This window comes from Sorex fumeus, unplaced genomic scaffold, assembly GCF_029834395.1.
Source record: "Sorex fumeus unplaced genomic scaffold, SorFum_2.1 ptg000018l, whole genome shotgun sequence".
Lineage (NCBI taxonomy): Eukaryota > Metazoa > Chordata > Mammalia > Eulipotyphla > Soricidae > Sorex > Sorex fumeus.
The window spans coordinates 13,550,932-13,566,649 of NW_026606075.1; the positions used below are offsets into that span (position 1 = coordinate 13,550,932).

At 40.6% G+C, this 15,718-nt stretch overlaps 1 protein-coding gene across 7 annotated transcripts in view; it reads left to right on the forward strand.

Annotated features, from left to right (window-relative positions):
- Window positions 1-12,060: 12,060 nt before the first annotated feature.
- MEF2C (myocyte enhancer factor 2C) overlaps window positions 12,061-15,718 on the forward strand; it is a 155,081-nt gene continuing 151,423 nt past the window's right edge. For 3 of the 7 annotated variants that reach the window (XM_056112392.1, XM_056112389.1, XM_056112391.1), the window contains exon 1: window positions 12,061-12,445. The gene's annotated coding sequence lies outside the window, so the exon portion shown is untranslated. The remainder of the gene's footprint in view (window positions 12,446-15,718) is intronic. The other 4 variants (XM_056112385.1, XM_056112386.1, XM_056112387.1 and 1 more) reach the window with 3 other exon arrangements.

Sequence of the window (15,718 nt, forward strand, 5' to 3'; positions counted from 1 at the left end):
TACCAGAGCTTTCATGATGGCTACACACTAAAATCTCTCCAAGGCTATATATTTACATCAGAAATGTTCTTGAAATTTCTCTTTTTTTTATTTTTGGGTCACACCCGGCATTGCACAGGGGTTACTTCTGGCTCATGCACTCAGGAATTACTCCTGGCGGTGCTCGGGGGACCATATAGGATGCTGGGAATCGAACCCAGGTTGGCCGCGTGCAAGGCAAGCACCCTACCCACTGTGCTATTGCTCCAGCCCTGAAAATTCTCTTTTATAAATGCAATTAGTAGCCATTTATGAGCTAGATAATCAAACAATTTCGCTTAAAATCACATTATAGTGTTTATAAAGCACTTTGTACGTATATTTGGCTTGAAGTTATTTTGGGCAACAAGTCCTATGCTGCATAGTAATGATTTACCAATTGATCAGATTGTTCTGAAGATACGGACAAAATTCTAAGGAGATTTCTATCGAAATTTGTAACACTAGAGCACTGTCCTCCCATTGTGCATTGATTTGCTCGAGCGGGCACCAATATGTCTCCTTTTTGAGACTTCTTACTGTTTTTGGCATATCGAATACGCCACAGGTAGCTTGCCAGGCTTTGCAGTGCAGGAGAGATACTCTCAGTAGCTTGCCAAGCTCACCGCGAGGGCGGAGGAATCAAACCCGGATCGGTGGCATGCGAGGCAAACACCCTACTCGTGTGCTATCAAAATTTGCACATTATAGAAAAAAGTAGACTAAATTTCATGACTTGAAAATGATGACACACTATTAGACATATTTCTAAAATATTTTGTGGTGGGAATAATATTAATTATATCATCTTTTCCTTTCACCATGTCTACAAGTGAGCAAAGCAAAGGAATGGAAACACAGCTAGAGTTAAGTGCCTCTTTCATGTCCTTTGGCAAGTATGAGATATGAGAGCATGGGTGGCAACGTTACCTCTCTTTAATTTTAAAAATCTTTATAATGACAGGGGGAGGGAGTGGATATTAATACCTGTCTAAAAGTTGTTCAGATAGAAATTTTATAAAGTAGGCAATACAATTAATTAAAGCTGTTAACCCAATATGGACAACACTGATCTATTTAATGTTGCTTTAGCCTTTATCTTATTTCTTTCAACTGACATTCTAAGAAAATAAAAAACACTAGTTTAAAAAAAACTGGTTTTCATCACAGACTTTAATTTTAAATTTTATTGCATTTTACTTTTAATCCTAACCTTATCCCCCACAATTTATTCACTTTATCACAATGAAAATTAGTCTCCTCCTATCAAACTAGAGATATAACTATTTCTCATTCATTATAAATCTAGCATATACTGGAATCATATAAACATCCAAGAATGGTTCTGTCTTCTTGAAAAAAAATAAATTTATTTACTATTGTTTTGTTGAAATTTTGATATTCTATATAAAGTGTTTCCAAAATAATTTTATAAATTCCCAGCTAAATAAAATACCTACATGGGAGAAAATAACTGAGGAAAATGGAGAAAACAAGGTAGTGTCACGTGGCATTGTTTTCATTTTTCCCTTTCTAGGCTCCTTTGCCATAATATGACATTCTGAATATGGAGCATTAGGATAAACAACATAAAAATTTTTATAGTGTTCCCCGGGTATATTTTATATTGTAAAAGATACTTATATCAATCATAAAGCCAATAGGAATTCCAAACTTCTCAAGTTGGATTTTATTAGAACAAAAAAAATGCAAAATGTTTTTGGACTTCATTTCTCAGAAATGATATTGTCCCCTACACATGGTGATAGCGTGGATCACGTGCTCATAAGGCACAACCTTGAGATCCTTCTAGACTAGAATGCTCCGTGGGGCATCCCATTAGCTTTCCCTTCCCAGAAGGCCTCTGCCGAACCCCACTACCCTAGATGGGCATCAGACATTTAGAATGACATCAAGGGATAATCTAAGCTAGGCTCTGCCCTAAAGAATTCAAACTAGCAGGAGACTGAAGATATCCATGTCTTCTTGGCTGACAACAGCATTCCAAAGTTCATCCAGGGTGAAAAGAGGATGCACTTGGAGCTTCCAATGAAATTTCAACACCCACGCCACTAACAAGTATTGGGAAGCATCCCTCAAGAAAGAGTGTTTACAAGATGGAGGCTGAAAGTATATAGTGGCACCATACTGATGACAGGGAACAAGGGACAACCTATCGCCCTTAAGTCGGGGAAATCTTGAGTTCTCTGCCTCTTAAAGGTAAAACTCAAGAGACTGTCTCCTGAACCACCTGACAATTGACCTCTTCTTCTTTCTGTGTGTCTGGGGTTTCTTTATTCCCGCTCTGACAGTACCTGCATAGGTGAATATAAAATGAAGTAGTGGAGTAAAAGAAATTCTTAGCACGAGTTACAAAATTGCAAAAGTTTACTGCAGTTTGCCTCTTTCTCAGCCCTGTGCTTGACAATGAGTCACTCATTTAATCTTTGAACCAAAATTGAGAGGGCAGATCACCATGTTTCATATTTTAAAGATGAAGAGGGTCGAAGAGGTTAGTACAAAGGTTAAAGTGCTTTGGCCTTGCATGCTGCCAAGCTGGTTCCACCCCTGGGACCATATGATCCCCAGAGCACCTTCAAGATAATCCCTGCGGCTGAAGAGAGAGCACAGTGGGTAGGGCATTTGCACAGTGGGTAGAGATTGACCCTGGATCAATCTCTGGCATCACATACGGTCCCACAAGCACCACGAAGAGTGATTTTTGAGCACAGAGCCAGGAGTAATACCTAAGCATTGCCAGAAAGCAAAAAGTAAGAGTCAAGGTCTGGAGATAGCACAGCGGGTAGGGCGTTTGCCTTGCACGCAGCTGACACGGGTTCGATTCCCAGCATCCCATATGGTCCCCTGAGCACCGCCAGGAGTAACTCCTGAGTGCAGAGCCAAGAGTAACCTCTGTGCATCGCCAGGTGTGACCCAAAAAGCAAAAAGAAAAAAAAAAGAGTCAAGAGAGGCGCCCAAGCACTGCTGGGTGTGGTCCTGAAGTCAAGTAAATTAATAAATTATAAATAAATATGAAGACATTGAAGCATAGAATGGTTTGGGGGGGGATGTGGGTAATCGTACTGTTAGCACATGATAAAGTCAGCTGACTTCTGGTCTAACTAACTGGCTTCTCCAACTCAGACAAGCCTTTAAAAGTCAGCTAAGGAGAGGTGACAAATTTCAATCTTCCCTCGTAGGGTATTATATTTCAGCACCAAAGGGAAGAACCTTTCTAGCAGAAGCCACATGCAAATGGTAAATTAATAGAAGAAATAAAGACTGTAATTCAATATGGATCATCTCGGGAAAAATTTAAACCTAAAAAACTTTTTAGGGGGCCATTGGGGCAGTATCATAAGTAAGATGTTTGCCTTAGAAACAGCCCATCTGGGTTTGATTCCTGACATCCCATATGGTCTCCAAGATCAGCGAGGTGTAATCCCTGAGCACAGCTAAATTTGGTCCAACACACCCCTGTCCCTACAAATAAATAATAAGAGACATTTTTTGTCACTGTTTTAAAATTATCATTCATGCATTCTCTTTCCTGAATACTTTAGGTTCCTTTACTAAAATTAATTGCTATTAGTGGACAGAATTAATACAACATCTCCCACTTGATTCCACAACAGTAAGAAGTATAAGGGTCAATCGTATTCAAACATTCAAACACAAAAACAGAAAAAAAAACCAACATTAAAATTAAAAAGTTTTAGTTTTTAAATCATGATGATTTTCTGCTGTCAGGTATGTCTTGGGTAATTTACAGTCAGCAAGTTATTAACATTTCCACCCATTCCATCCTAATGATATCATATCAATTACTGTTTCCACCCAATTTCATCCTTGTGATATGTATCTGAGACTACCCTTATCAAATTTTACAAAGATTATGTTTTACTAACAATCCTCATTTATGTAACACCTTTCCTCCCTGACCTTAAGAGAGCTTTCTACCTCTTATTTTAAAAAAGAATCTCATTTCCTCAGACTTTTTAAAGTATAAGAAAGCACAATGTTATACCAATTAGTCTTCTTAAAATGGAATATAAAACTATGACACTACCAATAATATCTTTTTAGCTTGGGAGTCAGGGTTATTCCTCATATATCTTATTCTTTATTACATGGAATTTCTTCCTTCAGGTATGCTTAAAAATGTTTTCTCTTGTCAAAGGGCACTGCTGTCTAAAATCTTCTGGCAGGTCACCTTTCTGTAGAGTTAATTTGCTTCGTCAACCCTAGGCAAGGTGTCCTGGTTCACCTCCAGTATAGTAGACCTTATCAGTGGACCTTTTCTTATTTCCAAATTTATGGCACGGTTTTATTTTGGAGGTGGGAAGGGGATTGACTTTCTTACCTTAACTCCTCTGGGCTTGGCTTGTCTTTCTTGTTTAAAAAAAAAAAGGTGGAGGTGCTATTGTTGCCATTCCTGAGATCTCTTTCAGCAGAAAGATAACTGAAATTCACTTAGAAAACTTTTCACACTGGTATCAAGAAATGCAAATGTCAAGCATTTCCTAAAATTTACCTGATTATCAGTCACGACGCAGATTCCTTCCTTTCTAAGCAGAATTCACTTGAAACTCCTAAGCAGCCCATTCCAATAGAATTGTGTGTGATTGATGGAAACTTCTATATCTCTCAATCAAATTAATAAGGTAACCACTGGCTTCGGCAGCTCTCTAACACTTGCAAGAAGCTAGTACTAAGGTACTCAGTTTAATATGTGTGTGTATATATATATATATATATATATATATATATGAACTTCAACTACATAGCCATATGAGGCTAGCAGCTGCCATATGGGGAGAGACTTCAAGTTTCAAACAGGACAATGGAAACATTTTACACCTTGGACTTACTCAGCTATCAGCAAACAATGCCTTGGGAGCATCCATCTTTCCACCACCCTTGAAGCTCTAGTAAAACTCCAGGTCAAAGGAAAGCACAAACGTTTGCATTTCGTGGATGCATTTTTACAAGAGATCTCCACTGCTCTGGCGTGCTAACAAATGAAGGGGGAGGGGTGGAAGTGAGAAAGAAGTTTGGGGGGGGGGATGGGCCTGTGTGAGTGCATATTCTTGTTGCTGCCTGCTTCTCTTTAGTAGCTCGAGTCTCCTAGTTGTGCGTGGCCTTCTCCTAGCCAAGGGCACTAACGTCCTCTCCCCCGAGGCACTTGAACTATTTGAACTCGCGGTTGGGCTTTCAGTTTAAACAGTTTTGGAAACCCCTGAGAGCTTGAGCTTTTAAAATGCAGTTCCTGGGCACCGTCCTCTTCCATAAATCTATCAGGTGAGCGAAGCAGGCTGGCAGGTTTGGGAGGCGGCAACCGGAGCCCCGCCAGCCTCGCCCGCTCGCCCAGGCTCTCCAAACGCTGGGCGCACCCAGGACGGCCTGAGCCCGAGACGCAGACCTCGTGCCAACGCTTTGTGCCCCCAGCGCGGGGAGGGGGCGGGGAGGGGTCACTTACGTGCGGGGTGTGGAGTTCACCCCCGGATCTTCGGGGTTCTCTCAACAACCTAGGGAAAATACCAAGATCCCCAAACCCGCCGAGCAGGGCAACTCCCCTATCACCGCCCCCAGCGGAGCCCCCCCACCCACGTTGGGTCCGTTCCCCGGAGCCCTCCCACGCGCTCTTTCCGCCCAGTCTCAACATTCCCCGCCGGTCACATCCCCTACTTGCCTTTGGCCGAAGCGACTCCCCCGCCCCCCGCCCGCGGCCCCCAGCACCCGAGGGCGCCGAGCACGCCGGCTCCTCCCGTGGCGCGCGCACGTGGCGCACTCACCCCACTAGCAGCCTCGGAGCTCTAGAAACTCCCGGGAGGGAGCCCCCGCCCCTTGGCTCGGTCCTCACGGAGGAAAGTAGGTGTGGGGGGAGGGAAGGAGAGGAAGAAGTGTTTAGGTGGTGGGAGCAGTGTGGAGGGAGGATCGACACTAATAATTGGATGGCGTTGCGTCCCTTGCACCCCAGCGGAAAGCCCAGCCAGCGCGGATTCTCTCTGCACACCAATCAACTGGAGGGATGGTTGCAGCCTGCAATCAATAACTCGGCCAGGGAGCTGCTGCAACCAGAGGCGTTCTTCGTCTGGGTCTGTAAGGGGTAGCCAGGACTGAATGCCAGCCCTCTACTGCCCAGACAAAGGAGGGGGCACCAAATCATCGCTGAATACACTCCCCCCCCCCACACACACACACAGGAGTTGTCAACCCCAACCCCAATCTTGGATAAAGATCTTTGAAAATTAAAGGGCGTCCACATAGAGGTAACCAGAAGTAGCTAAAAGAGGTCATGTGGAAATCCATTCTCTGATTTGAGGGTTTCAGTGATATTTCGAGAAAGGGAATGGAATCAGTGTTCAAGAGGAAAGGGAAGGGAGGGAGGGAGGGAGGGAGGGAGGAAGGAAGGAAGGAAGGAAGGAAGGAAGGAAGGAAGGAAGGAAGGAAGGAAGGAAGGCAGGCAGGCAGGCAGGCAGGCAGGCCATAAAATTTACCCATGCCTATGAATACTTTTTAATTAGCCATGCCTTCCCAGCAAATTTACTAATCAAGACTTATTTGGACCTCCTGATAGCAGATAAAGAAAAACTGTATCATACTTTGAACTGGCATTTAAAAGACCCTTAGCATATCTTTCAGACATTATTTCAGGAAGATTGCATTCTGTAAGGTGAAAAGGCCCTGGGAGATGTGGATTGTTATTTCCACATAGTAGACTGGCTGTAAAATCCAGTCGAGCTGGGAGAAAGGGAATTCACTTGGTCACGGGGTACTGGTTACTAGTGACGAAGTTAAGACTAATTCAAATTCAGCCAGCACCCCAAAAACAACAGTGGCCAAAAGTCTTCATTTCTCCTTGACTTTAAAACAGGCTAAACGTAAAAATAAATCTTAAGAATGTCAACCCAAAAATAAAGGCTATATAAATCGTAATGACTCCTCACTATGAGAAGTCTTCCTGCTGTACAAATGGGAAAATGAGTACTGATCATCAAGTCTGAGAGGTCTCGGGGTTGTGAGAACCAGACCCAGTCTGAAGTCAAGGAAAGGTTCATTTTGCGCTCCACTCATGGAGAGATAGTTTCAAACAGATTAGAACATGTGAGGATCTGTGTATGTTAAGTACAATTAAATGCTGCTTGGAAGAACAAAGTATTGTTGGTAATAGACTTAAACAGTGCTGACTCTACATCACTATCCCAAAGTATTTTAAGTTGCCTTTAGGAAACACATCTGAAGCCCTTTCAGCAAACTCCACATACATCCCAAACACCCCAACTTGACAAATTTGGTCAGCTAGGGACTTGAGATTCCTTATAATAATTTCCATCTGATATAAAATAAGGATAAATAATAGATAGGATCTATAGATATGAGATGGATATATGATTAAACCTCGGAATAATAACCCCCTTGTATAACAGAGATTGGCAATCAGAAACGGTCTACTAGTATATATTCTATATGGACTAAAAAGTGTAACTAGAATTTTTGTAATTAGGTCTTTGGCACTATTTATATTAAGAGTTATAAATGCTATGATAATTTTAATTATTTTACATTGGCTTTTAATTAGAATTAATAGTAAAGTGACTTCAGGTGAAAAGTCACTCTTTTTAGTAATGAAACTTATTTAAATGTACTTTAATACCTACCTGCATTTTTCAGAAAATACCATATGCCTTTTTTTATACTTTCATACTTTAGGGTGCCAAAGTAGAGTTGCAAACTGTGAAGTAACTTCTATGAAGAGATGAAGTAAAGAATAGAAGGCAAATGACTGAGACAGTGAAGTGTATGTGGTGAGTACTTAACATTTATTATATTATCTAGCACAAAGTTCATTCACAAAGGTAAAACTGCAAATTTTCCATCATCAGGTATTTTGAAAGTAGACATTACAATATACAAAAGTGATAGTTATAGTAATATAATATACTTTCTATTGTTAGTAGCACCGTGCCATTTTGCTTAAAGTTCAGATGTCAACATTCAAGTTTCCAAGTCTTTTTTGCAATGAATCCCATTTATGGGAAAGTTATATATATCACCTATACATTATAAGAAGATATAACATCTTTTTTTATGCTATTGGAATTATCTATTACATTTTTTTATATTTTTGTGAACTTCTATGCTCCATTGTCATGTTTATGTTAAGAAGTATTCTGATTGAAGAGCAAATACTATACAGTTGAATAATCTTGATGGGTAGATTAATCTATTGCCTTTCTTCATCTCAGGGTGAGTTGCTGTAGCAACCACCCCAGCTTACTTGAAAATAATTTCTTAAAGCTCACTTCAAGAGCTACACCCAGCGTGGGCCAAGCATAAAAGCAGGCAGACCCAGTGCATAGGGCTTTAGTAGACTGCTGCTTTAATGCAGGGAAGTAGTAAAAAGGAGGTTGGAGTAAAATGGTATGCAACCCTGAATAAAAATTGGAAATTTGTTTTCCTCTGAGTTAAAACCCAAAAGCTCACACCTTCTGTATGTCATTTTAATTAAATATATTGCTAAACAATTCTTTTGGGAGGAAGACAAGTCAGCATATATTTATATTTCTAGAAAGCAGTTATAAGCACTAATGGGAGAAATATTTGATGATTGGTGGTTAAAAAGCTGGTGTAAGAGTGCATTAATTCAAGGTCATTTTCTCTGAAAGAAAATGTTACCTTTTATTTAAGAGAATAGTCACTGGCTTCTAGTTGTCTTAAGAAATGTCTGCTTTGCAATCATGGAACTGGAACAAGTTCTAAATTTCATCTAACCCATTGCAAAATGAGGCCCAGAAAGGGTACAGTCATTAGTTAGGCACAAATCTTGAATCAGGCCTCCTCAGACCTTATCTTTCTCTACCAGAAAATTATCTGATCCTAGCCAGGTACAAAGACAGCAAGGATTGGGATGGTCTGGGTTTTAAAAAAAAAAAAGAAAAGGAAAGAGAAACATTTAAAGATGAACACAAAGTAAATATTGGATTAATCATTTTGTAGATTACCAATGACTAATTTTAAATCTCAGGTACCTTTAAATTGTATATTTCATTACCACCTCCTCTTTTTGCTTCAAGTATGAAGACTCATGTGAAGGAAAATAACTCTAAATTAACTTAGAGTTTTATCAATCACACATAATTATGAATCTAAAGCAGAGAGAGAAAAATACTACAATTTAAAAGGCCAATTGTGATACATTTCAGATCCAAATAATTTTCAAATGTTCCACATTGTTGGATTAAATAATATACTTTCAAGTATACTTTTCATGCATTATCACTGATAATTCCTAATGTTTAAAGTTTTATTATTACCTAATTTTTAAATAGTTAAAAAGATAAAATAGTATCTTTTTAAGGAAGACAGTCTAAGACTAAAGCTTACTGTATTGTGGTAAACAGAAATATTCCTACAATCTATCAAAAATAGTATAGTTGAGAGTAACGTGTTGTCTGGGTCTTTTTGCACATGTAGTAAATATAGGTTGTTACAATTCATTGTATCAATACCCGGCATTATGTCAATAAACTCACATGTTTCCCGACTAGTTTGCTTTCTCAGAACATATATGCATCAGGGAAACAAATTAATTCCATTCTTATCACCGCACATAGACAAACTTTGGTATGCCAAGTAATTGTGTGTCTTTGGTTGTCTTAATTTTTAAGAACTTGTACCTAGATGGATAGCTTGGTGTAGATAATTTCTGCCATTTAATTTAATGAATGCCTGATAGTAGCAAAGTCACAGGTAAAGAAAATATTATGGTCATATTCAAAAAATACACTTTCAGATGGGTTTTGCTTTGTGACAGTTTGCCATGCTTTCCTATAATGAGAGCAGGAGATTTCTCTTAGTTGTGCTGATAGTCGCAAAAGTGATTAGCTAGAAGCCTGAAGATTGTTAACATCTTGTACTTGCCTGTAAAAATCAACCTTCTCCTTTCAAGTGACGCCTTGAAATTGAAATGCCTCCTTAAAGGTTGAGCCCACTCTTCTGAGAGAAACTACTCACACCAAATAACCCCAAGGATGAAGCAGTCTTTTGGAATCACACTGTCCTCATACATTAAAATAGTCCAGAGGCACAGTGTAGAACTTAACAGGAAATGCAACTAGTCATTGGGTTAAACACATAGTGCTCAAAGGAATTTTTTAAGTGCGGAAGAAAAATCTTTAATTAGCTAGGTATTTCAGTATGCTCCTATTGTCTACTCTTGCAAATTCAACGTTTTTATATCCCCTGTGTCTTTTCCTTTCTTCCTTTTACAATATTCACTTCTTTCTGTTTAGTTTAAACATTTTGTATATAATTTGCAATTCCACTGGCATGCCATTGCATTGTTTTTCCCCCCCTGGTGTGTGTACTAGTTGGTATATTTTGTGTGGTCTTTATTGAGCGTAGTAGAATTGCCCAAGGAGGGGAGGTGCCCTAACCCTAGTAATCTTTCCTAAATCTTGAATATTAACCTTTTTTTTAGGGGGGGGTAGTGGGGGTGTAAGTTAAAATGTTTACTCTGCTTTAAACCTTAGCATAAGTATCCTTCTTATCTGTCTCCATTTCTGCTTCCTGTGCAGCTGAAACTCTTCAGGATAAGTGAAGTCCTGAGAGATTGGATAGGGAATGCATTTGGGAAGTTGGTTTAGTTTACGCGCTAATACCCTGGATAAAATCCAGCAAGGTGTGGAAGAGATAGAGTGGGAGGAGGGAGGGGGGAGCCTCGGTGGAAGCCACCGCCTCGGTAAATCTCTCCAAACTGATGAGAAAGTTCACGGCCCCACGATGAAGTCGAGATCCCAAACGCTGGGATCATTCTTGAATGATTTTGCTCGGGGCTAACGCCAGGAGAAGCCTTTCGGCTTTCTTTCCCCAACCCTCCAGCCTCTCGGGGCCGGAGAGCCGCGTGGCCCAGGCATGCGGGGAAGCGCGCTGGAATCTGGAATCCAGCGCGGCGGGCATCCTGCACCGTGGTTTTTCCGCGTGGATAGCAGAGGAGCGCTGTGACCGCTGGAAGAACGAAACGGTTAACGCGCGCTCAAACGGGGGGAAAAGTCACCAGCACAACTCTTAGGGTCGCGCTCCGATTGGTCAGAGGGAAGATTCCGACTTTAGAAGGACTTTCCTGCTGGCTGGCTCGCAGCATCCCCGGGGAGTGAGCGCGGCGGCGGCGACTCAGTTCTCCGAGCGTTCTCGGCCGCTGCGCCCGGAGCGGGGAGCCGCCGCTCGCCGTGTTGTCTTCTTTCCGAGCCCTAAAGAATTGTCATTAGGTTTGCGTGTGGCATGTGCCGTTACCCCACCGTAAAACTAAAATTAGCAAAATGTCAGGAATGGAAAGATTGATTCACCAAGATGCAATTATCATTTAAAAGTGCTTGATTGAGGTACTGATGTTCAGTGATTTATTCTGCATACCATATACATAATTAAAGTAGTGTGCTGGAGTAATTTATCAATCTAGTTGCGACTGGAGGGGTGAGGAGGGAACTGCTGGATGTTTGTTTTATTAAAATGCTTCGAGCTCTAGTCCCGCCCCCCTTTTGCAAGAGTGAAACTGATGATTTCTCCAGCTCGCAAGGAAGAGTCAACGGTTCGGGATTGTGCTGGAGAGACGGGGGGAAACAGGCAGAGCGGAGCCAAGGCGAGGACAAAAATCAAATAAAGGGAAAATAAGAAGGCAAGAGGCACTTCATCGGACGTGCTTGGAACCCCCAGCCTGTGCGCCCCCTTCTCCCGGCCACCCCCGCCTCCCCTCCCAATATCCTTCCACCACGCCCCCCGCCCCCCGCCTTTTTTACGCGAGGTTTCAAAGGCTGTGAGCGGCTCTCTCTTTCCTATTCGTCTTCTGTCACTTCCTTCCTGGACGCAGTTTTCTGGACGAGTCTGGTTACTTTTAATCCGGCCGGCCGCTGAGAGCCACTTTCTCCTCCTCCTCCTCCTCCTCCTCCTCCTCCTCCTTCTCCTCCACTACCTCCTCCTCCTCCTCCTCTTCCTCCTCCTCCTCCACCTCCTCCACCTCCTCCTCCTCCTCCTCCTCTCCACCTCCTCCTCCTCTCCACCTCCTCCTCCTCCTCCTCCTCCTCCTCCTCCTCCTCCTCCTCCGAGCGGTCTCGGCGCGCGCGAATGCGCGGCCCCGCGCGCGCTCCCCCGGCGCGCTCACGCGCACACACACATCGTCTCCAGCTCTCTGCTCGCTCTGCTCGCAGTCACAGACACTTGAGCACACGCGTACACCCAGACATCTTCGGGCTGCTATTGGATTGACTTTGAAGGTTCTGTGTGGGTCGCCGCGGCTGCATGTTTGAATTAGGTGGAGAAGCACTTTCAGGCTGGACGAAGTAAAGATCTTGTTATTTTTTTTTTTCTCTCTCTCTCCCTTAAGAAAGGAAAATTTCCCAAGGACTAATCTGATCTGGTCTTCCTTCATGTAAGTACCTCTGACATTTTTCCAAGAAATAGCACTAGCCTGGGTATTGTCTCTGAAAATCTGCACCAGGATATTCCATGGCACCGAGTCTTGCCCCGTACCTTTTGGAAAGCTGAAGTTTCAGCCTGGTTGTGCCGTCTTTTCGTTAGATTTCCTGGTTTGTTGATAAAAGTAACTTTTTAGATAGTCTCTCCGTTTGCCATCAGCTACTGAGATCGCTCCTGACTCGTTCTTGTCACGCCAGTGTGTTTAAAGTTTCATGAAGTTAGTTCACGTCATTAGCATGTTTGATATGGTGGATCCTGTGGAGCCTGATGAATTCTAATATTTCACAGAATGTTCCGTGACCTTGAAGCACATGCCGTAAGATTTAGCAGTTCACTGTGGATAGACGCTCCTATGAGTTCCCCCAAAGACACCCATTTGCTTTGGGTTATGCTTCTGAACCACCAATTCTTGAGATTAGTTTGAGCTAGAGCATGGCTGGCTGGCTCAGTATGTACACCTTTGTCATCTCCTTCTTTCCCAAAAGTGATGGCTTGATAGAGAGCTTCTTAATTGGTTTGGACCAAAAAAAATTATTATAAAGTAATATTCTGGCCATGCAGCTTACCTTTTGCAGATCCTGTTGGGTTTTCAGTTTAGGATGCAGCGCTGTTTAGGTCAAGTCAAATGCATAGCCTTTCAAAAACAGGATTAAGTCCCTTAAATTGCCTCTGTTTGTACTTTGGATGAAAGTTACCAAACTTGATAAAGTTTGTCAGAAAGGAATTAATTATATCAAAAACATGGCTCAGTGTTCATTGTTTTATTATATATTATGCAAGTTCTTAAATTTAATACTAATGCTTTACTTCCCAGAATGTGACTATTAAAGGAAATTTTACATCTGAAACATTTTTGACTATCTAGGTCCAGTGGTAGCATTTGGGGGGAAAGCCATTTTACTTTATATTTAGAATGTCTTTTGTATAAAATACCTTTGTATGTAAATGCTGACAGTATAAGTAGAATCAGGCTCTCTGCCAGTTCTTTAACCCTCAGTAGAGAATTGCTTTGACACAAAGTGGTTTTACTATTGTAAATCTGATACTAACTCTAATAGTAACTGTCTTGTGAAACAGTGTCTGCATATATTTTCTAAGTGCTATAAAAGGAACTCCAGCCACCTCATTATACCAGTCAAAAAAAGTGACCAGTCTCTTTTTCACTGGCACCTTGCAATGGAATTGTGGTTACAGAGTGAAGATGTTTATGTAGAGTATAATAACTCCAATCCCTAGAGGCTTGGTAGGACATGGAAATGTGACCACCTGTGAACCCCATTTAACCTCTGTGTTGAAGATTAATTTTCAACTTTAAATGAATTAAAATCTCCAATTTGAAATTAGAACATTTATTTTAAAATTTTAAATAGCATCAGTATAGGATAGCATTCAAAAAGTGCTCATCATTTACCAGTATGGCACTGACAGTTTTGTGTTGTTTCTCTGTTGGTTTCAGCTAACTATAATGCAGTTCAAAAGCCATATCATTGCCTTCCAGTGTCACATGAACTTATTTATTAAATTAAAATAAGTGGTTCTAAAGCAAGTTGACTCTGAACTTGACAGGTTAAAAATAAGATGTACCTGTCTAATATCCTATCTCCAGAAGAAAAATTATTTCTGAAATATCTCATTCTAGTTATAGAAAAGTGCATTTGACTTTATATCCTACCTTAATTCTAAGGGTTTCATCAAAATAGTTCAAATTCAGTGTTTGTTTAAAATATGGACCTTCCCTCTTCAGTCAAGTAAAAGAGACAATAGTTGGCAGTTTAATCTGTTGAAGTTTTATTAAACTTCATAAAAATCTGTTTCTTCCCAGTGTCATTCCTATAGCTTCAGAGTATATGTGGCATATTTTCCAGACTTCTTACCAAAGACAGTTTTCACTTGGTTCATTAATTACATTATTTACATTATGAATACTGTATACATAAAAGGAGCATGTTGAAAGAGAATATTAAAGATAAAAATGTTATGAAATAGCATTTTATTTCCTAAGTTTTAATAACAAATGGCATTTTATAATATAAAGCTAATCTTTCACCTTTCCTGAGCTGTTCATACTTTAAAAGTATGTCATTCTCTACATTAACTTTTCATAGTAAAAGCCCAATTAAATGCATGAAATTGAATCAACACGGACTTAGTGTATTTTGCCTCTTTTCTTCATTGTAAATATATCAGTTTTCAAAATGTGGGGGAAATGGGTCATTTCACTAGTGAAAAACAGTATTTGATGTTCCAAAATTGAATCCTAATGAACCGTCGTGTTTTATGTTTTTCAGATTTCTATAAATTTCTTCCTTGGTCATCATTTGACCGAATCCATAAACTGAATAACATTGTGCTCATATCTTTCTAAGTAATTAATTATATTTAAATTTTTCTTTTGAAAACCTGAATTAGATAACTCTCCAGCACGTTAATATTCTATTGGAAAACTTTCTTCTGTTTATTATACTATAGTTTGTGGTTTTATTTCCCAACTCTTCATGCGGTATATTTTGAGTCTTTGAAATCTCGGAAAGTGACAAAAATGGGGAAATGTCTCTGCAGCAACACTTAAGCTTGCATTCCAGCAACAACAAAATAGTTCTTCAACAGAGAATCAGGGGTATGATTCAAACATGGTAGAATTTCCTATGCAATTAAAGGTCACTGAGTGGACTTTGTAGAGATCATTGAAAAAGTTCTGTTTTTTTTTTCAACAAGCACATTCTCTGGGAAAATATCACACAAGTCAATGCCTAAAGCATGTAGAATGTACATGCTCTTTTTATGAATGTTGTGATGTCCTGGACACAAAGGAAAGATTGAATCACTGATGTTCATTCCGTGTGCTCCATGTGGAAGGGGAGGTGATTAGGAGCTCCGTCTGCAGCACTGCACCTTAGTCTCGAGGGCGCTTGGTCTGTCTTGTGCACTGTAAAGCCTGAGTGTTCACCGAGCTCTGTCATTTTTAGGAAATCAAACCAGTTTGCAGAAGTGATTCATAAAACTAGAAGCGACAATGTTGTCACTGCACCTTACAAAAAGCGAATTACGCAGTTCACGTGTTATTTTGATAGGTCAGAGATAAAAGCTGATTGTTGGGAATGACAAGATACTCCAATTACAAATGATTGTCAGAGAAGTGTACCACAACCCTGTTGCTTCATCTTTATGAAGAGCCATTCAAAAGGGAAATCTCAAGTTTTCGAATGACAGGCTTTCAAAAGTGAAG